Below are 25,363 nucleotides of genomic sequence, written 5' to 3'. Positions count from 1 at the left end.
GGGAGGAAGATTGCTCCCCAGCCCGCTGCAGCCCCAGAATATCACCTAAGAAAACAAGTGGTAAGAGGTCCTAAGTGACCCGATGACCTGGCAGACCGGGAAGGAGGCTGCGGTATTTATGTACACACCATCGCAATTAGCCTGCTCAATATGCGATATAAATGTATTTAAAAAAAAATATACATATATATATCTTTTTTTATATAAATAAACCTGCCCACCGAGTGCCCCCCACAGCCACCAAAAACCTTGCCCAACACCCACCACACAGCCCAACTCATAAGGAACGGGAGCAGCGACTGGACACTCGTTAAGCCACCAACCGCCACTTGGTCCCAAACCTTCCCTGCCCTTTTAGTACCCCCGGGAAGGGAGACACTCTGTCCCTAGCCAGCTCGTTGGCTAGTGCACCGTCCAAAATCCCCTGGGGGGAAACGCTTGCGCGTATCCTGTATCCCCCGGTGCCACCATTAAGCCATAGACTTGGCAAGGTCAAAAGCTGTAGTCAGTGGCCATGAGAAAATGCCATCTCTAGTGCCCATTAATATGTTAGAACATACAGTCGGTACTGCCAAAGCCATGGCTAATGACTGGTTAGTGTTGTAAAATATACAGTGGCAAGTGGCCCATTAGCATTTTAAAATAATATACAGTGGACACGGTCGAAAGCCAAAGGTCATGGTAAATGGCTGGTAAGGGACATTGATGGTGTTTTGCACTGAGATAATTTAACCAGAAGGTATCTCATTTTAGTATGATGTCTAGCCAGCATCCATATATGATGAAACTGACTCTTACATATGCTTTATCAAGAAAAGCTACAGAATTACCCAGAGGTCCTGTTTTGTCATGAACCTCACAGTCATCTATTCTCTGCAGCATCTTCATCTGTCTTTGAATATTATAATTTTCGTGCCAAACTTGCAAAAATCTCTTTAAGACTTTACAAGAAAACATATCAATATTCCACAAATAATTACACGTCCATCCCTCAAATTGTTTTGTAGGTTTTATGGCCCACCGTCCTAAAATGTCTACTTGTCTAGTGACTGTATTTAGGATTTCTCCTTTTTCAGAAATCATACCATTTTGGACTTCATAGCTACATCAATTCTCAGCAATAACAAGGGATGTCTTCCTTTGTTGGATGTAATTATCTTCATTAAACATTTTTCTGTGTGAGAATTGTGTTTCTACTCTCCACCAAACACTTCACAAAAGTTGTCACGAGTAAGTACATGAACTATATGGTTGCTTAGCTTACTATAATGGGGGAATGTGCAATGGTGTTTGGTTGCACTGTGAAGTATAATATTTCTTCATGGAAATTTTGTCACTGATTGTACATATATATGTATGGCAGGGAAGGAAAAGAAAGGGGCTAAACAAGTGATGTCGTCATTGATGTCAGCATTGACATTTGAGATGACATCTTTCATGGTCTGGGTGTTAATGGTAGCAGTGCACATGGGTGGTGGCAGGGTTGGGGGCTTAGTTTACCATAACTGGCGAATTTCAGGGTTTTTTTGGTTTTAATTTGAAGCATAAAGGGGAGGTGGAACGTTTTTTTTTTAGTGAAGTGTACAGGTTTTTGTTAGGGCAACTTAACCATAACGTCCCCTCAACTAAGTTTTTTTTTGTGGTGAATTTCACCGGTTTTTGGGAGGGCAACTTAACCATAATGTCCCCTTAACAACTTTTTTTTTGTATGGAAGTGGGTAGGTTTTTGGAAGGTGGAAGGTAAGCATGAAATTGTGGCAATGAAGTTAGTGAGCAGAATATACACGGAAAGCATGTGATTTTGAGAGATATGTAGTATAATCTACGTACTTGACGTACATTTAACATGGAACATACAGAACCCCCTCCCTATTGATATTGGAAAGGTATGGACTGAGCGCCTGTTTGCGGACGGGGTTGGACAGGATCAACATTACCCAAAGAGGCGGGGGTATCTGAAAATGTACTATTGTCTTACACAAAAAGTGTGCAATGTAGAAGAAGGACATAAACATATTATAAGTAATAATAAGTAAACATGGAAACCTGAAGCTGGGAAAAGAAAACAACACATTTAATAAGCATGTAGAATGAAGTGGATGGTACCATAAAAAAAAGGATGCCTCCAGCGTAATCACTTCACAGAAACTCGGCAGCCTGGAACGACAGTGGACGGACGCAGTAGGACGAAGGGAGATTGCAGCAAAAGTGTGAGTGCAGATCATTTTTTTGTATGCGTGAGGTTTTTTTTTTGGTATGTGATGCATAAATAATCATTTCTTTCTGTTGTTTTGACTCAGAAATGGCTAGTACTTTGGAGTGGCTGGAGGAGTATTTCCCGCATGGGGAAATGTCTGAAGACAGCGACAATAATGGTACACATTGCTCTACATATACAAAATAGCGACCAGTATTTTAGAGGCATTGAACCTAGGTATTTTTGTTTTGAATAGACCAGGAAAAAAAAGACGAAAGGGTAACAAACGAGACAGAAGAAGACAGGATAAAGAGGATAGAGGAGAAAATGGACATATTGAACGCCAATTTTCAAAGTTTACGGGAGTTTGTGGAAGACTGTGTGAGAGGAAAAGTTTGTTAACATCCCCCACCTGCACCTGCCCTGCTTCTCCATTCCCTAGTGAACCATCCCCAAACCTTGAACAGGAAAATAGACGTTTTGATGAAATATCCATCCCTTCTTCCCCTCACAAATCTTCTCCTCATAACCAGCCCGTGTTGAATCCTACTTCCCCCATATTTGTTTCAGTGTCCGCTTCCCCTGCTACTTCTTTTGATTGATGTGTGTGTGTGTGTGTGTGCGTGTTTGAAATGTTTTTGTACAGTAGTTGTAGAGAAAAAGTTTGTGTGTAGATTTTTTTTATTAAAAAGATGTAAAATGTTCGCGAACAGCGCGCCTGTTCGATTTATCTGCAAGGAATGGAATGTGGGTGCTGTGTAATGTCAAGTAAGACGGATGTGATGTGTGACTGCACCATCTGTTGACATTGTGCGTACATAAACAGAAAGGGGTTTCCAAAGGATATACTACCTCGGCGTACCACTTAGAAACAAGATAATACATGTTCGTAGAACACACCAGATGTCCGGAATGGATGTAAATGAGGAAAATGGGAGTGTGTAAAGGACAGTTTAGCAGTCCGTATCGGGCGCAGACAAAATGGTGCCTTCCGTAGAACAGGCACGGTTGCCGGCAAATTCGTAGGCAAACAAAATTGAGTTGTACTAAGGACACAGGAACTGTCTGTACAGTGAACATAGCATGCGTGCACATGTGCAGTAGAAATGTAAGTATTGCGAACATTGCGCCTGTTCCTAACTGTCCGTCTCACTTGTGTCGCACTTTGAAGTAGTTTGAGAATTCGAACACTGTCCGTAGGACACTTGTGCGCATGCGCATGTTTCATTCTTTGCTGTCCAGGAGACTTTTACTACTGGGGCAGATGTTTTGAGGACGTCATCATGTGACTGCACCTACGCTGAGCGCGGGGACTAATTTCCACGGTTGGTGTGCTTCTGCAGCAATACAAATGACCTTGTAGACACAAGGCAAAGCATTGTAGAGTGTAAAAATGTAATTTCACATGTCCCAAACAATAGGCCACCTCAGGACTTGCTGTGTAAAATTTGTGTACGGCTTTGTAGAGATGAAGATGGTCACGAGGCACACCCCTGCACCCCTACAAAAGGCCACACCCCCAAGCTAATCTTCATTGTCCTTCTAGCTATAACAGATTGAGGTGTGTTGCCTTTACTGCTGTAGTGACCAAAAGGAAACTAATCGGTATGGCTTCCATGGCTGCTGTTGGGTCATTAGCCTCTGCACCACCCCCAAACCCGCCACCAACACCACCTCAACAAGGGCCTGCAGAGAAATATATGGGTGAGGATGTAGTGATCGAGGAAGAAGAGGAGGAACAGAATGAAGTGGAGGAACTCCGCACTAGGAGCACTCGGCGGGAGTCGTGAGTGTGGCGGTTGTTTTCCATTTATGGGATTGTACCAAAAGCACGTGCGAACCTGGTGAAGTGTAACCAGTGCGAGGTGGTGTTGAGTCACAGGAGATTTGGAGTGTACAGCTTTGGCACGACAACCATGAAGCGACACCTCACTTTGTTCCACACTGCGGACATTCGCAAGGTGGTGCCATGTGAAGAGCGTAGTCGTTTGAGTTCCTCCACAGCATCCTCGGTACCCAATCCTCCCACCACAAGAGACACTCCTGTGGGGGAGCGCCTTCCTCCAGCTGCCACACAAGCCATTTGCAATGCTGTTGACCCTTACCTTTCAAAGGTGACAGTAGTGTGCACGTATTGTGATGCAGTACTCTGCAGGGGGGAGAGTTTTAGAAGTGCCTTTGAGGCTGCAGTCACCGAGCACCAGAAGATCTTCTCCTTACCTAAATAAAGCTCACCCTAAATCTTTCTCTGTTCAGTTGCCCTTTTTTATCCCCGTGGCTGATGTCCCTTCCTTAACCTCCTTTTGCCTCTTCTCCTAATGTGTCATGTGCTGTTAAGCAATGAACGTAAAAACAACAAAAATTACAGAAAATGCTCTTTTTAGAGCCGCCTTTCTCAGTATAACAATAGAACTATGACGTAACAGCCGTAGACCCCTGCGGAGTTCTGAAAATGTTTGTGGACAGTCGTACAGGAAAAAAGGGAGGGTGCATGCAGACCAAGCGCAATAAAGTGTAGGTTTAGAGTAAGTGGCGGCTCTGAAAAGAGCCTTTCGGTGGTGTGTTGTGTGGGTCAAAAACAGTGGATTGGGGAAAATGGATTGTCAGATAGGTTAGTGTGATTGCAAAAGAGGCCGCAATGTATTTTGTACATTGCGAAGAAAATCTTATTGCCAGCATATGTGAGGTGGACTCCATATCTGTGGAAAATGAAAGTGATGCGAAACAAACTGTTTTCATTGTTGAAAGAGGACATGCCAACATCTCTTAAAAATGCACACACAGCCTTATTCACATTGCATCTCGCTATCTCCATTTGTGGACCAAACGCAGAAGAACGCAGCCATATTTGTCTTTGGGCAATACGGGAAAAAAGTATGTGACAATTTGGAAACATGTCCATGAGCTTGGCGAGTTCTTCCTTCATTGCAAATTGCAAAGAAATTCCAGTTACATGGCCTAAGCTGTTTCCTCCACAATGAATGATCATTATATCTGGAGGACACTCTGTCAGTAAAGTAACACGAAGAGGTACCAAGTCCAGCCATCTCATGCCACGCACGCCATGCCAGTGCACTTCCGCATATGGAAATCCGAGATTTGTAGATAAACTGCAGCTTTCTGCATGCACCTTCAACCAATGTATCCATAAGTCTCTCAAAATCCATATAATCTGTTTTCGAGCATGGAAAGCCATGGCTGTGTGGTCTCAAGAGAGGGAGAAGACGGTCTTATTAAAGTACGTCAGTCAGAACAAACCTACTGAACTTTATGGACCAATCCTTAGCGCCGCTCATTCTCATTTAAATACGGCTCCACCCTTGAATCCCCGGTGGTGATATTTGCTGGCTGCTAACTACCGGTTCGAGGACATGTACAGGATCAGAGCGTGACAATGGTACATTAAAATACTAATCTCTTTTTTACCCTTTAAGGTAGGCTCTGAAAAGAGCCTTTTTTTATTTTTGGCCAGATACCGTACAGACATCTGGTATTTTATGTCTTTTTTTGTATTTTTTGTCCTTGCTTTACTCTTGCAAACATTACAGAACCTTCTCTAAAGCAAGCCTTACGTCCCAAAAGAATGTCACATTTCCCAAAGAAGATAGCGCAACACCATCTCCTTCAAAATAATGCGCATTGCTTGGAGCAATGATTTTGTGGCTGCAAAAAAACATACCAACTCGTAGCATGAATTCACGCATGCCGCGATTGATGATACACCTCCCGATGCTTTGATCTGGACAGAAAACAGATGTGCTGTTCCATTGTACACTCGGGAGTAAAGCAGAAACAATTACTTTTGTTGTTTGGAAGATGGTCATGAGTGCTTCAACCAACTGTGCCAAATCTACCAACAAAGTACGTGAAGTCAGGTATCCCAAATGGCAAGCGCCATAGTGCAAAATTACCACAGGAGGAGTGATCATTCTACGCAAGTCTCTACAAACTTGCAGAATTGCCGCAGGATTGGCATCAGTGTCAGCGCTCCACACGACCTACACTCCTCGCACATCGAAATGGTGTGCCACATGCCTACTCTCGGCATAGTGTTGTAATCCTTGCACAAAAATGTCTCCAAGCATCAAAACCCTGACCCTCTCCACCTCTGCCATCTTCAGTGTGCGCACCATCTTTCCACACAAAAGAGTAATGTGAACATCTGATTGGCTAATGCCTACAGTCGCCTTTCCATGCAGGATTTGCTGTAGAAACCTGTATGTGACACGCCCCACCAGCGGACAAGCGTTGCCTTTGTGCGGCACGTAACTCTTACCCAGTCCTTCCACCCTTTCTAGAGCGGTACCAAAGCGAGTCCCTCATTGGACACAACTAAGCGGTCGCACAATCATCCACCAATCACATAGAACATCGCTAATTTTAACTCCGTCATCAACATTGCGCACTTTAAAATTACTGTCGATGATGCTGAATGCAAGTCGCATACCATTGCAAAGCAACTACTTCACAAGCTACTGTACAAGGATTGTGAATTTCTAGGTACAGCTCCACACATGTCCACATGCATCAGTATAGAGTACAGGTATGCATATTTTAATCAGAGAACATGCGGAAGCCTTATGTTAAATTAGACAAAATAATGCTGCTAAATATCCATACGGAACACATAACAACGCTCCCCCTTTAAAGTGCAAGATTGCCGATTTGTCATTCACAAATCGCACAACTGCTTACTGTCTTCCGGCATAATCTGTAAATACGTTGCAAGGATGCCTATTTAGGGCTGACCAATTTTATATTTAAAAATGTTGGAGCTCTGTACTCTGTACGGCCTACAGTAATGCTACTTGCAATGTGATCGTATGAGAATAGTAAGCGCTCCCGATTGTAGTGCTGACATTTTCTTCTGAGGGTCTCCCGATTTTTCGACATTGTGCTTTTCATTAACAAGTACAAAATGTTTCCCCATCTAGTACTTTGCCCTATCGCTTACAAACCTCTCTCCTATGCATAGTACACTTTGTAAAGAACAAGGCATTTCCATACCCTTAAAAGATTTAGTTATTTTTGAAGGACTTACAAGTACCATATTGCAAGTACTATGCCAAGACTTCACAGAGTGAAGTTAAATGTGCACATGCACTGGGTTGAAATATGAAAGTTCAATCCTCTGACGAAATAAGCACAAGTAATGTCTGCAGTATCATCACTGCTACAAACACACAAAGTAATTGATTCTGTTTTTTTGAGTCGCAGTGAAGACTACTCTCCTGAGAATCAACAGCATCTACACTACAGACAACATATCCAAAGAAACCTGGTCATCTTGTACATAAAAGTAAGTACAGTACAACCTTTATATTGTAACTACTCAATAGAGAGGCTGCGTGGGTTATTTGTTAATTTTGGGCACCAAAGCAAGCATTAATTTGTAAACCATTCTACCTACAAATATCCATTTATTGAACAAAGAATAACAGGCAGAATGGCTGACAAATCCATGTGTGTTTGGTACTGAAATAACATAGGTAAACCTTAGAAGGTTAGATTGTGAAAAGAAGTTGCTGTAGCAGGTTTTTGGCATTTTGGTTAATAAAAATGGGTCTCGTCACAAGTAGGCCATTTGTACTCTCATCTGAAGCACATTGTAGTAGTATACAAACAGTAAAGTAGCCTTAGCAAATGATTGGTAGAGTTCACTGTACGTTGACACACCATGACAAAGAGCTTCTCCATAAGACCTATGCACACATGCACACTGCACACATACATTGGACAACAAAGCAAAGTTTACTTTTTTTTCTCAACAAACACCAAAGAATGCCTACCAAAAAGCAACTTCGTAGAAAGGAACGCAGAATTAGAGCAAAGAAAAATAAAGGTGCCCAATGTAAGCACCCACCTGTTGTAGAGTGTGTAGAGAATCTTGGTACAAACCAGCTAATGCAGTTGGGTAACATAATAAAGGAAGTCTCAACTACCGAAACTGTTCCTCCTCCATCAAAAAGTGTCACAAAACACAAAAATGTTGTCAAAAAAACGGCTGCCAGTACAGCTAACAATGTTCCTAATAATCCTGATAGTGTAAGAAGAACCCATAGTAAAAAAGTGTTTTAGCAAAAATGTTTCATCACAGAGTCCTTCAGAATCTACTAAGAAGAGGACCAAAATCATCCTCACCCCTTAAAATGTACCGTAGAAAGTTAATTCTACAAGCACTCGTGGACAGTGCAATCCTTCTCAAAAGGAAGATGTTCATATTACTGTTAGATAGGATGAAAGTACTAACAAAACTAAGCACCAAATTACAAAAGAAACTCAGCAATAAACGGAATGTGAACAAAAATAATTTCTTGCATGTTTGTGGTGGTGATTGGATTCACACAATAACCACTGAGCCATATTTTAATGAAGAAGCATACAAACAAAATCAAACAAACACAATTGTCATCCATAGCAGTGGACGAGGGTATGAGAAAATCAATACTACCATCATGGAACAAGAAACACTGCTTACAAAACTATCTCCTGAAAACTCAGATATACCCCTCGATTCAGCAGAACCACACCGTCCAGTATACAAATGGCCGTGCACATCAATGTGTGCCATTCCAAACAAAGCTTTCAAATCTTTACGTCAGTTCCTAAATCAATATGTAAAAGGTAAAGACAAAAGTAAAATGAAAGTGCTGCAAAATATGGATATTTGTGCAGTGCGGAAAGACACAGGACTAAAAGGACATTCATTAGCCTACATTTCTGAGCCTATTTGCAAAGGTACATTCCATGATATCAAAAGAATATCAGTACATCATTCCAACGTAAGAAATTTAGGGGGTAATTCATAGAATTAAGCGCACAAGTAGCGCACGCGGCTGGTGCACAGTGTGCGGGTGCGATAGTCTGCGCCAGCGGCATGCGCCATAATCCATTTCGGCGCACAGCGTATTCATGGATTTTAGCCACCAAAAGCAGCCGCGGCGCAGACTGGTGCAGCGACCCTGCAGCAGCGCCAGTAACGCCCCCAAGACCGCCCCTCGTGCAAGGAAAGCCATCAAAATCCCCAATTCAGCACAAAGGGCTGCGCTAACCCTGGACCAGTATACAGGGCCGCCACACAGCACACGGCAAGCGGGGAACGTGTATCCTGGGGTTCGCGGGAAGTTTCACCCACAATTTCAGCAGGGTAGATGTATTTCTGCGGTGCGAGTAAGTTCAACACGCGATTTCAGCAGGGTAAGTGTATTCCTGGGGTGCGGGGAAGTCTAACACGCGATTTCAGCAGCGTACATGTATTCCTGGGGTGCGGGGAAGTCTAACACTCGATTTCAGCAGGGTACGTGTATTTCTGGGGTGCAGGGAAGTTTAACATGCGATTTCAGCAGGGTACGTGTATTTCTGGGGTGCGCGGGAAGTTCCACACGCGATTGCAGCAGGGTACGTGTATTTCTGGGGTGCAGTCAAGTTTAACACGCAATTTCAGCAGGGTACGTGTATTTCTGGGGTGCAGGGAAGTTTAACACGCGATTTCAGCAGGGTACGTGTATTTCTGGGGTGCGCGGGAAGTTCCACACGCGATTGCACCAGGGTACGTGTATTTCTGGGGTGCGGACCAGATTAACATGCGATTTCAGCAGAGTACGTGTATTTCTGGGGTGCGGGCAAGTTTAACGTGCGATTTCAGCAGGGTACGTGTATTTCTGGGGTGCGCGGGAAGATCCACATGCGATTGCAGCAGGGTACATGTATTTCTGGGGTGTGGGCAAGTTTAACACGCGATTTCAGCAGGGTACGTGTATTTCTGGGGTGCGGGGAAGTTTAACACGCAATTTCAGCAGTGTATGTGTATTCCTGGTGTGCGGGGAAGTTTACCACGCGATTTCAGCAGGGTACGTGTATTTCTGGGGTGCGGGGATGTTCCACACGCGATAGGCCCTGTGCGAGTGGGGTACGTGTATTTCGGGGGTGCAGGGGATTCCTACACGTGAATTGGCAGTGTGGGTCCTCCCAGGTGTTCCCTCTACACCCTCCACGGCCCCTGCAGGCAGACTACACCACAGGGGACTACCCTGCACCCCTGGGCATGTCCCGCAGGCAGCCCATCCACCATGGGCATGTCCCCCCCACCAAGCCACATGTCACCTTGCACTAGTGAACACCAATGCATTAACCCCTTGCACCCCCACCCCCCAGCTGTGCAGGACACCAGCCTGTAGGCCCCCACTCATGTCCCCCAGCACCCCCAACCCCCAGCAGTCAGGGGCACCTGCCAGCAGGCCCCCACTCATGTCCCACTCATGTCCCCCTGCACCCCCACCCCTCAGCAGTGCAGGGCACCTGCCATCAGGCCCCCACTCATGTCCCCTTGCACACCCACCCCCCAGCAGTGTGGGGCACCTGCCAACAGGCCCCCACTCATGTCCCCTTGCACCCCAAGCACTGAGGGGCACCTGCCAGCAGGCCCCCACTCATGTCCCCTTGCACCCCCAGCACTGAGGGGCACCTGCCAGCAGGCCCCTACTCATGTACCCTTGTACCCCCACCCCACAGCACTGAGGGGCACCTGCCAGCAGGCCCCCACTCATGTCCCCTTGCACACCCAACCCCCAGCAGTGCGGGGCACCTGCCAACAGACACCGACACATGTCCCCTGCACTCCCACCCCCCAGAAGTACGGGGCACCTGTCAGCAGGCCCTGACACATGTCCCCCAGCCAACACGTAAACACAATCTCGATTCCTGGCCCTTATGGCCAGCCTCCACATGCCAAACACCCACCCAAGTATTTCATCCACCCACATAGAAATGCCAATTACATGACACAACCCCAATGGCAAGTATGTAAATGAAGACATGTCCCTCACACACACACAATGGGCGCAAGTGAACTCAAAACCCATATCATGACATGCATGAAACCAATGAGATAATACCACACATCGAAGTTGGAAGAAAAAAATGTATTAAAAGCAACATGAATGGAATTAAAATCAAACAAACGACAATGGAAATTAAAAAAGAAAAGCTGCATGTCTGTAAAATAATGAAAAACAACAAATCATAATCCAAAGGAAAGGTGTCCAAAGTCACAGTGCCAAAAATGAAATCCAAGGGCAAAACAAAAGTGAAAACCATTGCTCCATGGGGAAATCCAAACAAAAAAGTAGAATCCAACAGTTAACTATATACAGATGAACAATCCAGGGTCCATGATCCCAACTGAAGAAATGAAACCTATCAAAAAATCCTACCTAATAAAAAAACTATATACAAAAATGTGGTCCATTGTACAAAAGGTCTAAAAGAAAGAAAAAACCAAAGGAAACCTAATACTATCCAACTATTTACAAGGGCAGCGGGCAAGTCCAATGACTCACATGTTGATGTCCCGAGCCAGGGCATCATCGAACTCCTGCTCGATGTCCCGGAGGCGGTCCTCTTCCATGGCCCCGAGGGTTTGCAGGGACGATGACATCTGGAATTCCAGGTCCCTGCGAATGGCCTCGAAGCACTCGGCCCGCATCAGGGCCCTATGCATGGAGTTCTCCGCCCTGACCATCGTGAGCCGTGCCTCTTCTGCCCACTGCCGCTCCGCATCTATCGCATGGCCCAACCGCTGCCACACGGAAGACACTTCCCATGCAGGGTCCTCCTGCCCTCCGGCCGATGCCTGCCGCTCCGATGATGAAGGCCCCGAGCCATCATGGCTCCCACCTTGTTGCTGCTGCCGCTGTGCCGCTGCCTGTGCCCTAGCTCCTGCTGCCTGCAGATCCTCCTCCAGCTGGGGTGCAGTTGTTGAGATGGCCACCCCTGCTGGACGTCTGACTCCCGACTGTGGCAGGGATCTGTTGTCCACCAGCCTGGCCGCAGGGTCAGAGGCAGCTCCACAGGGCACCCAGGTGATACATGGGTGGGAAGATGGCATGGAGGACGACTGGGGCATAGGGGGTCCAGTTGAGGAGGGCGTAGGAAAAAGGTCCAGGAAATGGAGGAATCCGGCCCTGGTGAGCTGTCCCAGTGGGTCACCGCGGTCAACGAGCCATGCGAGAAGACGTGCAGTCTCTTCATGAAAAGACTGCAGGTCACCTCGCATGGCACGTTGACGCAACGCCACCCCACCCAGGACAGGCTCAACCCGGTGCCGGATAGCCACATCCGCAGGGAGAGGAAGGCCAGTTGGTATAAGCCAATCCCCTCGCTGAGAATGGGTCTGGACATAGGCATCCCTGCTGGTGCAAGATGATGCAGTGACAGGATCAGGGACAGGATTGCACACAAGCACCTCTGCGGCGGCCTGTGCTGCCTCCTGTCCCTGGTCTTGCACTGCACCACTAGCACCAGTGGAATCCCCACCTCAAGACCCCGTCTCTGTCCCTTGCAAGGCCTCCTCCTCCACCAAACCCCCCACCGTTGGGCCCTGTGGGGTCTCAGCTGCCCCTTCTGCTGCTGAGGAGTCCAACTCTGACCTCCGCCTCTTGGACCTCCCCTCGGCAGCTGCGGCCTGGGATGCGGCAATGGACTCCTCACTCCCTGACGAGATGACAACCTAGGAGGGGAGCCAGGCCTTGCGTCTCCGGATGGCGGTGCGATCCCTGCCGCTGTGCTCCACAGCACCTTCTCCGCCCTCTTCATCAGTTGACGCTGCAGACAGGGAGAAATAAAACACAGGCATCAGGGCACTGTACAATGGACTCATACTCACATTATAGTTGTACATGAGTGGTATTGTCAAACTTCAGACATGGCATCACAATCCCCAACACACATGTCATTTCGACTCACACACATGAGCTATTCCACAGCCATATTGCAACATCCAGCACCATCCATACACATACAACAGCATGAGCAGCCAAAGGTGAGCCAGACATCACATGAAACACAGGGAGTGCACTAGACATGCACACACGCCACCACACTTACATGCATGTGTACACCTCCGCCAACTGTCGCAGTGTTGAGATCGGCATCCATGTCACATCTGCAAATCAGTCTTCCACATATGAGTGTCACATGCATCCATGTTGCATCACTGTTGCACCCTTGTCAAATACACACACATGCACATGTACACGGTGCAGATACATGCAGCTGGAACCAACATCCATGTGTGACACCACAACCATGCCAACTGACATACACAGTAATCCAAACATGTGTGCTCACACATCTGCATTTGGCTTGCATGCTTACCCACACATACACCATCCTTGTGTCTCACACATGAAAGGACTTGCATGTGTCAGCCTCACAGCCCTGTACATACACATCCATACATGGCCCTAGAAAACCACATGTACAACCTGCACACTACTGGCACACCACCACACGCACAGCTTCCAATCAGTATGCATGTACACTTACCGCTGAACTCCAGATGGGTCTGCCTCTCAAGGACCTGGACGTGGAGCACTGGGCATATGCGTTCCAGGACCCTCATCTGATGTTCCAACAGGTGGCCCCGGTGCCCCTTAGCATCCGCTGCCTTCAAGAGGCGCCGGGCCTTGTTGAGGGTCCTGGACCTGAAGTCCTCCCAGCACTTCTTGACATGTTGGAAGTCGCGGACTGCCACCCCCTCCGTCCTTCCTTGTTGGCGCGTCTTGTTCCGAAGAGGGCATCATACTGCCCCAGGACTTGCTCCACCAGGACACCAACTTCGGTGGCAGTGAAGCTGGTGGCCCTCTGCCTCTCAGGCTGGGGGTTGCCAGTGGTGCCAGATGGTGTAGTGCCCGACATGGCAACCCCAGAGGCAGGAGTGGGTGGGCAACTGGGTCCTGGGGCTGGGCTGTGGAGCGATGGTATCCCAGTCTGGAGTCTTCAGTTCCAGCAGGGGTGGTCACAGCAACTGCACCCCTGGCTGATGTTCAGGCAGCAAATAGCAGGGCACGTGGGCAGCAGGCAGTCAGGCAGCAGCAGATGGCAGGTGGGAGCGTGCTCGGGGCTCTGGGGGGCAGTGATTCGGCCTTTTGGGCAGGAGCATGGTCTTCCGTGTGTGTTCGTGTGGCCAGCTTGATACGGAGTGATTTGGCACGTGAAAAATGTGCACGTCAGCGTGTGATTCGAGGAAAGGTCCCTACGCGCTTTCATTGGACCAAAGGCCCTTCAAGCGTAAGCGCCTCTGTGACGTGACGTGCGTGGGCGTGCACGGGCGTTTCTCTCATGACGTTAGCATAGTGGTTCAGCGCGCGTGAAAAAACTGCACGTCCGCATGTGAATGCGTGTAATCCGAGGAAAGGGCCCATGTCATAAGTGACGTGACGCGCGCGGGTGTTTCCCTCAGCACGGGTTAAAGGTGAGCGGGGGCAGCAGTTCACTGTACGTGCCTTTCGTGGAGACCGACGTGTGTTGCTGCTTCCTGTTGTTTCGCATGCCATCACAACTTCACAGCTATCAAGGACGTATCTCTTCTTTTGGCGGGGGTATTTGCTACGCGTGTTTTTCTGCATCGCGCTAGTCAGACAGTGAGTCGCACACGCTATTTTTCCCAGTGCGGGTGCCCCTGTGTATCGCACCCATTTTCGAGGTCATAGTAGCCTGCGTGTCTGTGCCATGGTTGGGAGGCCACCAAAGGTGAGGGGCGCCTCAGCTGGGCGTACTCCTCGTGGGGGGCATGGTCGGGGACGTGGCCGTGGTGACCAGGGAGTAGGGGGACTCCAGGGTGTCCAGGGCGGCCACAGAGGGGGAAGAGGCAGGGGTGTGCCACTTGAGCACAATGTTGTGCCATGTGTCGGTGCAGTCATGCCACCACCCCCTGTGGTTCCGGGAGATGCAGCTTCTGCATCTGGCACTGGCGCCCGTGTGACCCGGCAGTCCGTTCCATCGACTGCCACGGGCCCAAGGGTAGTGGTAGCTGCAGGTGCAGCTGTGGACACTGCCACCCAAGCCCAGGGTCTGCCAGCGCAGGCTGCGTTGGCACTTGAGGAGCCCTTGGAAGATTTCCAACAGGCCAGGAGGGAAACCGTAGGGGCATGCAGGGCTGCTCTGCCAGAGACACGTGTACCTGGGGCAGTTATGTCATCTGCTGCCCCGAACAGCCGGGTGTTGGCAAGTGCAGGGGCAGATGCACCCAACAACACCCCGGTTGTGAGTCTGCCAACCAGGACTGTTACGGTCAATGACCCTGCCACAGCGGATGTTGCTGCGCAGGGTCCATTAGAGGGCACCCAGCTGCCACTGACACAAGTCAGGCCTTTGGTCGTCCCTCCACCTGCCACTCCCTCGGCTCAATCCACCGAACCAACAGGCCATACTGGTCAGGGCGGCATTAGCCAGCCAGGGTCTGCGCCACAGTCCAAGAGGAGGAAGGTTGCACCTGCAGCACAGGCTGGGACCCCACACACAGCCACGACCTCCTGCACGTCGAGAAAGAAGCCTTTCTGCAAGCAGGAACTGGACTTCCTCGTGGACTACGTGCGGGGCCACATCCGTGACATGCTAGCGGGTGCCAATAGTCAGACTACGGCTGCCCACCATGACACACACTGGAAGCAAGTTGCGGAACATGTCAGTTAATTCAGCCATGAGGTGCGCACGGCGCAAGAGTGCAAAAAGCGTTGGAATGACCTCAAACGCAGTGCTAAGGCTAAGCGTGCCTCAAATTACAACTTGACTCTGGTGACTGGCGGTGGGCCTGCACCAGAGGAGGAAGAGCTCACATCTGCATGAGTCACTCGTTGCGGAGTTCATACCACCTGAATCGGTCGAAGGAGTGGGAGAGATGCTGGACTTTGATGCCCAGTCCAGTGAGTGTTGATGCGTGTTTGTTGAGGACGTGTGCGTTTTACTTGTGGGATGTGTTGTGCATGATTGCCACTACATGTGACGTGTACATGGTTCTGATGTGCAAGTAATGCAATGCTTCCTTGATGCATGTCTGCTCTGCTGGATGGTGGACATGTGAAGCAGACGGGGACTGTCCACATCACCACTATTGCACCCTACTCACATGCTGGTTACCAGTATACCCCTCCGGTCCATGTTCCAGCTCACTGGCCCTTCTGCATGTGGCGTGGGGTGACCTTCCTCTCAGCCCAGGCACAATGTCATAGCATGACTGACATGCATGTGTCCTCTGCCTGCATGCGGGTACTCCATGTAGACATTCTCCCTTGCCCCTCCTCCGCCACTCTGCACCCCAGTTCCACCTTTGCACTGGTCTGCTTCAATCTTGCCATTGGGTACTTTCCTGTTCATGCGTCCTGTGTACATGCTAACTTCCAGCGGACAATCTGCCAGACATATGCTGTGTGGTACAGCCTTAGTACTTGATGCAGGGTATCTCACTTGTACTGTGCATAGGTCAGATGCCCCGCAGGGACATGAGTGCCCATTCATGCTCCATGTGCATTGCACGCATGCCCCTATGTGTCCTTGACTGGATGATCACTGTAATACAAGTCCTGGGTGACATACATTGCATGGCATCTCATCAGCCTTCCCATGTCAACTGTGGCTCAGTACTGCGTTTCACACATGTTTAGGGTCTGACAATCTGTGTGGGTCACAGGCCTCAGCCTGTTTAATGGCCAATGACTCTGTCCGACTGATGTAGTGTCTTCTTCACACGTGGGCGGCCTACAGAGTTTTCATCATGTGTCCTGCTTACTGTCCCATTATAATTTGCAGGGTTGTCACTTGAATCACAATAAGCTGTTGATGCCAGTCAACACTGCCTGTCAATACACAGGTCTATTGTCAGCCTTTTGATACCATGCTAGGCATCCCTGCTTTTGCACTTGGGTGGAGGGGTGCTTTGCTTGTAGATAGGCTACCCATTGAATGCACATTGCACGTGATGCCTGAATTTGACCTTGCACTGCCTTCACATTTCCTGACACACACCATGGAGTCCTTGTACATGTAGGTAGTGAGTGACATACACATTTGCTGCACTGCATAGACCCACTTCTATGAAAACTGCCACCTTTCAACAGGTCTGATCACATAAGTAATTCAAAGTTGACCCAGCATGCATGCCAGCTTATATTTTGTGTGTCACATGTCTGCCTGATGTGTTTGTTGTCGGTGTGTGTGTGTGTTGTGTGCTTCTGACATGTATAGTGACCTTTTTTCTCTCAATTTTTCAGATGATGATGCAATGGAGCCGGAGGATGGTGTTGTCATGCCAGACACAGGGTTGTTACCACTACATCAACCCAGCACAAGTGGGGGTTGTGGGGTGGTAGGCCATGAAAACCCCCAAGTGCTACCGTCCATCTTGTCTCTGGCTGCCTATGAGTCCAACCCTGATGACGACTCTGACGTCCATGTCGAGTTGGATGAGCATCAAGTCAATGTGTCAGGGGTGAGTGATTCTGATGTGGACACTCCTCTGTCCGTGACACCTGCACTGAGGGGTCAGACAGTCTTGGTACCTCCGCCCGTGGTGGATCGGGACGCAGGGTCACCCTCCACACCAGTCACTGATGTGCCTGGGACATCACGTCGACGGGGGGATGTAGTCGTGCAGCCGCGGGCGGTGCCAACACAGCGAGGACACCCGGTCCTTGGGTCCCGCAGAGGTCAAGCCCAGCAACGCGGTCGCCGCTTGCAACCGCAGTATACTGAGTGGGAGCAAGACATGACTGCCAATTCAGAACGGCAGGGGGCAGCAATGGAGAACATCGCTGAGAGCATGGAGTTTGTGGCCCGATCTGTGCTCCCCGCTGCTAGGCAGCTGCTTCTCCCGCAGCAGGCGGCACTGTCCACGGCCCGCTCGCTCAGACTGGGCATGGCGGCCTCAGACAGGGCACGCCAGGCTGAAATGTCTTCTCTGCGTCAAGCAATTGCTGCTCACGCAGAGGCGCACATGGATGCCCTGCGGGAGGAGTATGCTTCCCTCAAATCCACTCTGGGTGTCCTTCTGATGTCTCAGAGGCAGCGGGCAGAGAAGAGGTTTGCACAGCTTGAGCATACCATCTCGGCTGAGCTATAGGCTTGCCGGGAGGTGCAGCGGTTGTCCAGCCAGGCCTTGCAGGAGGAACTCCGTATTACATGTGCTACCTTGCAAGAGGAAGCACATGTATCACGTGAGGTTCTGCATGCAGACCTACGTCACATCGCCACACAGAACCAGGCTCACCCGTCCGGCAGACTTGCTGCCGTCGAGGGGCAAGCTGCGGCTAGGCGTGGCCAGGCTACTGTGCCACGTCCTCCTTTCCAGGATGAGCCAGACTCGGACGACCATCTATCTCCCACATAGGTCGGGATGTGCAGGCGTTGAGCCCATGGAGGTTTTTTTTTGGCTCAGCATCATCGCATGTGGGTGTTGAGCAGCACCCTGTACCTCCCCCCTCCTGGGTGCCCCCCCCGGGTTGTATGTGGCCATTTTTGATTTTTCTTTTAGTTTAGTTAGTTAAGTTTCTGTTTGATAGTTAGTTTAATTAGGTAATGTAGGTTTTTCATAGTTAGTGTAATTAGTCAATATAGTTTAAAATTGCTTGTCTATTGTGCTTTCATGTGACGGTGCGGTGCTTTGTGGCTTTTGAAAGCATCCACTGTCTGTTCCAGCTGGGCCCTTCAGGCTTGTCTTGTGTATGTGTTTGCTGCTTGGGGTCCTTGACTCACATATGCCACTCCTCCTTCCCTTTTCCATGGGCTCACAAGGATGGTTTGGTGTAACAGTTTATTACACAAGGGCTTTGGACTGTCATATCTGTGGCATGTCTGGTGCTGTGTAACCTGTGTTAACACCCCTAGTTGGGATGATTGCGGTGTTATTGACCACTATTCTGCTTTTGCTAGATGGGGTGTTTCATGATTAATGTGTACATTCATTGCTATGCATTGTGTAGTATGTTTCTTATCTTTACTGTACACGGGCTTGTTGCAATTCATGCCGTAGATAGTGTGTTCCACACTTTGGATGTGAAAGACGGACTGATGGTGTGATTTCTGATGTACGTCTCTGACATGATCCGGTAATGAGATGCCTGAAGAGACACACACAGATGTCTCTAAAGCATTAATCATGTGTTTCATGCCCTTTCTGCAGGGGGATGAGCCTCCAGACCACATTTGCCAGCAGAAATGGCCCTTTGGACGTTGGGATTCTGGACACGTTTGTTGGTGCCTACATGCACATGTGTGCGCAAGCAGAGGCACAGGGATTGCAGACATACATCCTAGAACTGCTGACGTGTTTCAAGGAACTCCAGGCAAGGTGAGCAGCACAGGGGGGCCACAACACAGCAAAGCTTCCACCGGGCCAGTTGCACATGAAGGCTTAGTAGCAGCACTGACGGTGAGCTCGGACGAATATTGGTGTTGAAGCACACAATACAGCTCAGATGTGTTGGTGGACTGATGGCTAGTTTATTGCAAGGTTGTCTGGGGCACCTGCAGGGGCACTGGCACATACCCTTCGGTCCACCATGGGCCATTGAGGCACTTGTATCACCCATGTAGCCTTTCGAGACATGGAAAGGAGCAGCTCACAGGGACATACAGCAAGGGACAGACTCGGGTGCAGTGCATTTCATTTCCATGTACATTTTGAAACATACACTGCCTATTTTTTTAAGGTCATGGTGGGACACGACTTTTTCTGAAGTAATACCTTGCTATATGCGTCTGTCTGCTTACCCAGGGGACCATTGCATGTTGTGTGAATCATGACACATTGGTGTTCCATTTTCCACGTACCCACCGGCGCCTGACTTACTCCATTGACTGTGTATGAACCATCACAGGGGAATGTTACGTATGGGTACGAAGCATTCACACCAGATTGTCTGTTTGTAGAGTAGTTTGTTGCTATGGGGCATATTTGGTGGTGTGTTTGTGTGTTATGGGCAGCCACAGATTATTAACTGTGGCTCTCTTTGCAGCATTGAAGTGCTCCTGTAACCGGACCTGAGAGTGCGCAGGCAGGAGGCCAGCACTCAAAACCAGAGCTGGGTGTCTTGTTGTTTTTCTTTCAAACTGCTCTACATAGGCTTGCTGGGGGTGCACTGATGCATGGATGAATGTGTAATTCAATTTGCTATGTTTTTTTTTTCCATAATCACCCCGAGTCCTATCCAATTCTAAACCCTGTACCCTCTACCCAGTGTTCCTGCTTCCCGTACCTATCCAACCAACGTTCCCTAACCCTCTTTCCCCGCTGGGGTTGCGGATGCCTGTGTAAGCCCCAAGCTTGCAGGCGCCAAAACCCTAGAGGGGGTGGTTGGTTCGTGCCACTCCTGCGCCTGGACTCCGGAAGGCCCTGACAATGATGTACAAGTTTGTTATGATTGTGTATGTGTTAATGCAAGTACTCCATTTTAGTGCATTCCCTACTTTCACGTGTAATTCCTACTCCCCTCTCCTGCCCCTCATTCCAGTTATCCAGTATGCCAATGGCTGTCCCAACTGCATATCCCTGACCCTCCTTCCCCACCAGGGTCTCAGAGGCCTGTATGAGTTTGACCTTGCAGGCACCCAGGCCACGGTGGGGGTGGTTGGTTTGTGCCACTCCTGCGCCTGTACACGGGAGCTGTGACAGTACACATCCGTTTGTGGTGCATCATTCTATATTATGTACCACACATGGTTCACATCCTGTTGTGACATGCTTTGACTGTGCTACCTTGGTTGTTACATCATTGTGGTAGTACTTGGGCTTTGTGAGGTACTGCTACTTCAAGTCATCTACTGGAGGCTGTTCTGGTTCGTTTTTCTGCCTTGGTTTTTGTGTCTTTGCAAATGAAGGTGGACTCTGAGGGTGCAGGCAACTTTTAACACACAAGGTGGGAGATGGTGACGAAGGGGAAGGGTGATCCTGTGGCCAGGTGAAATTGAGGGTTGAAGGCTCCATGACCCAGGTGCAGATGTTCAGTGGGTCATGGTCATTTGTGAGGGAGGGGGGGGTGTTTTGTTGTTGATAGTTGCCTTGCCCTGCAGTGTGATGGGAACCCTGACATTGTAACTGTATCCTATGTACATGATGTGTTCTGCTGATCAATGCATGTTCATGTGTTCAGGTGTGAGGGGATATTTGTGGTTTGACATGCTGGGGTGTACACATGGTGAATGTTCACATGTGATGTGTAGAGGACACTGATGGTCAATTGAGTGCACATGCATATGTTGAGTGCATGTCCTTCCTGACCCGCACACTCGCACTATGATGCACTACATGTACAGCCACCCTTCGATATCCACATGTACACTCTGTTTGCCTTCTGCTGCCCACTGCGTCCCTGCAGCACATGTTCTGTGACCAATTATGGATCCTGTACATGCCTATTTTGCTTTATGATGTGGTTTGTCGCTTAGATGTGATGCTCAGGGTGTGGATCACACACAATGGCTGTTCACTGTGCTGTGCACTGAACAGTGTGTTGCAGGAGTTGGACACAGCACACAGAAGCTGCAGTGTTGATTTTGCAATGCACAATGTGCATGTAGACAGGCATTCTTTGTTATGTTGGGGATACTACTTTTGTGATGCATTTGGGAATGACTTATTTTGAGTGGGAGGTTGTTGGTCAGTCATTTCATCTGATTCCATGTCAGGCATCATTGTCTGATGCCAATTTACATTTTTGCACATGGCAATGTGTACCTTATTGGTACTGTGTTGGTGTATGGCTAGTGCTGCTTGCCATGTCATGTTGTGGTTTGGGAGGGTTTGAGTGGCATAACAGTGATGGTCATGGCCTGTTTTGCAGGTGTGTGTGATTCACACCTTGCTTGTCAGGGTCATCCGCTTCTCGAAGCAACGAGCTGGGGGTAGATCTCTCTCCGCGGCAGGGGCCTCCCTCTGGAACAGCCTTCCTGCCTCCCTGAAACTTGAGGAGAACCATCTCCGGTTCAGGAAGCACCTAAACACCTTCCTCTTTGCTTCTGCTTTCTCTCCCGCTCCCTTGCTAATTTCTTCACTGAAACTGCACTGAATCTGCAACTGGGCCACTCTCACCGACCTCGGTACCTGGCCCAGCCACTCTCCACTTGCACTGCCTCCCTGGCAACCCCTGCACTGCAGGACTGTCTCTGTATCCCCACAGCCCCCCCTTCCCAGCACTTGTCTGCACTTACCTTTGCACTTGCCACCAGCTGGCCTATTTATTTTATTTTTTATTCTACTTACCCTGTACTGCACTCCCCCCCTCCCCTTCCCCTTGCACTTTTCCCTTCCACCTACCCCTGCACTTGCGCGATCTAAATGACACCTGGCCTAATAGGATCGTTGTCTGTCTTCCCTTGTTCCCCCCTCCCTGCCTCGTCGCGCCTTGCAACACTTGTTTATAGGCGCGTTACAAATGCCATATCATATCATATCATATCATATATCATATGTGTGCCTTTTGGTTACACAGGATAGCTTGTCTTTAAGTAGCTAGGGATGCACACAATGTGGCACTTCCATGGCAACAATCTCTGGGTGGTAAGGTTGTGACAGTTGACTGTCTATTTGTCATCATCGATTGTCACCTGGTATGTGCCAGGCCTGTGTGCACTCCGCAGGGGTGGGAGTTTAGGTGAAAAATGTGGTCACAAGCTGGGTCCGGGCTTCCTCGCCACGTGCCCTATCCCACCATGGGCCTGTGTGCACTCCGCAGGGGTGGGAGTTTAGGTGAAAAATGTAGCCACAAGCTGGGTCCGGGCTTCCTCGCCACGTGCCCTGTCCCTTCCCATGGGCAGCGCCTGTGCCTGTGGTTGGGGATGTGGGGGTACCACCATGTCCACCGGGATGCCCTGCCGTGTTGCAACATTGTGCAGGACACATGCTGCCACAATGATCCTGCACACTACCGGGGGTGCATAGTGTAGCTGCCCGCCAGAGCGGTCAGGGGAGAGGAAGCGTGACTTGAGCACTCCGAATGTGCGCTCCACTATGGGCCTGGTTGCAATATGGGCTGCGTTGTATCTTACCTGGGGTGGTGTGGTGGGGTTCCGGATTGGCGTCATCATGTGGTTGCTCAGAGGGTAGGCACTGTCCCCTGGGGAGGTGATAATAGTTGAGATTATTAGGGTGTGGATATTTGTCTGTGTGTGACTTGCATGCATGTGCAAGGGCATTTGTACTGACCTAGGAGCCATGTGTCGCCATGCTGCCCAGCTTCCAGGGCCCGGCTCAGGGCGGACATTCTGTATATGAAACTGTCATGGGTGGAGCCAGGGTAGTTTGCATAGACAGAGGTGATGATTCCCTTTGCATCACATACCACCTGTACATTGATGGAATGCCAGTGCTTGCGGTTTCGGTAGATGTGCTCAGTGGCCCTAGGTGGACGTAGGGCCACATGGGTGCAATCTATGGCACCGAGCACTTTGGGGAAGTGTGCCACCCTGTAAAAATCCAGGAGAACGACTTGCCTTTCTGCGGGTGTTCTGGGCATGTATATGTGCCTGCGGACTGAGGGGCGCGCTGTCATGATTGCCAAGACCTGGTGTAGGCAGCGTGACTGCGTGGCCTGTGAGACCCCCCCCACTATGGCAGTGGTCCGCTGAAATGACCCAGTGGCCAAAAAATGCAGGACATTGAGTACCTTCTCCAAGGGGCTCAATGCTTGGGAGCAAACAGTGGTGGATGTAAGTTCATCTTCCCACTCCCTGACCAGGTCTAGGATGATATGGGGTGGAAAACTATACCTGCCGTAGACCTGGTCGTCAGGCATCCCAAAAAGGCTTGTCCGTGGTGAGAAAATGCGTGCCCTGGCTGTTCTCCTCCTGCGGTGTCCCATGATCAGTGCTGCGACAAATGGGGCATTCAACGTAGCTGTATATATGTGTTTGTTGTTTGCGCGCACTTTTATACTGTGCCCGGGGACGCTTCCGCCTGCCTTCGTGTGGCAGACGCGTTGACGCCTGTGCGCGTATTTTGCCGTGCGCGGATTTCCCGTATTCGAATCCATGAATACAGGTTGTTCGCGTGCATGTGGGCGTTCCGTGTAGTTCCCTGCAGTACTTCCCCAGTTACACCTTCTTTTTCACGCGTTGTTCCCCATTCCGCGTGTTACGCCCACTGTTCCGCCCTCTTTTGTTGTGTGCGCCACGCTATGTGCGCTTTTGCTATGCGCGTAGCGCATGCCGTTTGATGACATGTGTGCCCGTGTGCGACATGCATGGATTTGGCGCACGACCAGCGGGAAACTAACGCAGCGCCTTCCTTGTAGCGCACGCGTGCGCGTGCGCTTGATTTCTCACGCTTGCGCAACCTTGCGCCTGCTTGCGCTGGGATTTTCGGCGCACGTTTGTTCCATGAATCGACCCCTAAGTGTATAAAATATACTATGCAAAAAGTCCAGCTTCAGAATTAGGCAATTTAAATACCACTCTTCTACATGGTACACCCAAATACTTACAAGAAGAAATGGATCGTATTCAGAAAAAGGATTTTGGAAGTGAGAGCCACTTAGAAAATGCAACAGATTTAGAACATAGTAGCGGCAATTCTACACATAGCAACCTTCTACTACACACATGCAGAAAAGAAATAGTAAAATTTAAAAGGTCATCGGCTGAAGTACCAAACCATGTGTGTGTGTGTTGCCGCAGAACGTTTTACAAAAGGAACACAAAAAATGTGGACATAGCATACAAAATAGAAAACAATGAACACTCTAAATGGTTTGAATTAGCTTTGTACCTTTTAGATGAAAACAAATATGAAATAACTGAACGCCTAATATGTTGCAGTTACTGTACTGCAAAATTAGACAACAACCACACTCCTTCACGTGCTATTACAAATAATGGGGAATTGTTTCCAATACCAAAAATCCTGCAACAGCTCAATTTGTATGAGACCATAATAATTCAAACAGTTCACCCATTTCAAACAATTATACGCCTTCATCCAAAAACAGCAAAATTACCTTCCTATGAATTGGTGAAAGGCATTTGTGGCAAAGTAGTTTACTTGCCATTAGATCTAACGGAAAATGTACACACTCTAGGAGTGGAACGTTCAATAGAGCATTCTTTAATAGTCTTGGTAAATGGAGTACCAACAGAGGACAAAAAAAATTGCCAACAATTAGTGGATTTACACATAGTTAGACAAACATTGCAATATCTAAAAGACAATAATGAGTACTACAAGGAATAAAATATTGATGAAAGCTTAAGGCAAACAACTGAAATAATTCAAGAGCCATGAGAAACTGGACAATTCAAACTTCTGGATCCAGCTACAGTATCCACTCTTTTGGAACATTACACAATTCATCCATTGCATTCCAATGAAAGCATAGATGATGTACTAGAAACTTACCAAAT

The sequence above is a fragment of the Ambystoma mexicanum genome, chromosome 7q (assembly GCF_040938575.1).
Source record: "Ambystoma mexicanum isolate Mex_15411 chromosome 7q, UKY_AmexF1_1, whole genome shotgun sequence".
NCBI classification, from domain to species: Eukaryota; Metazoa; Chordata; class Amphibia; order Caudata; family Ambystomatidae; genus Ambystoma; species Ambystoma mexicanum.
This window is presented reverse-complemented; position numbering follows the sequence as displayed.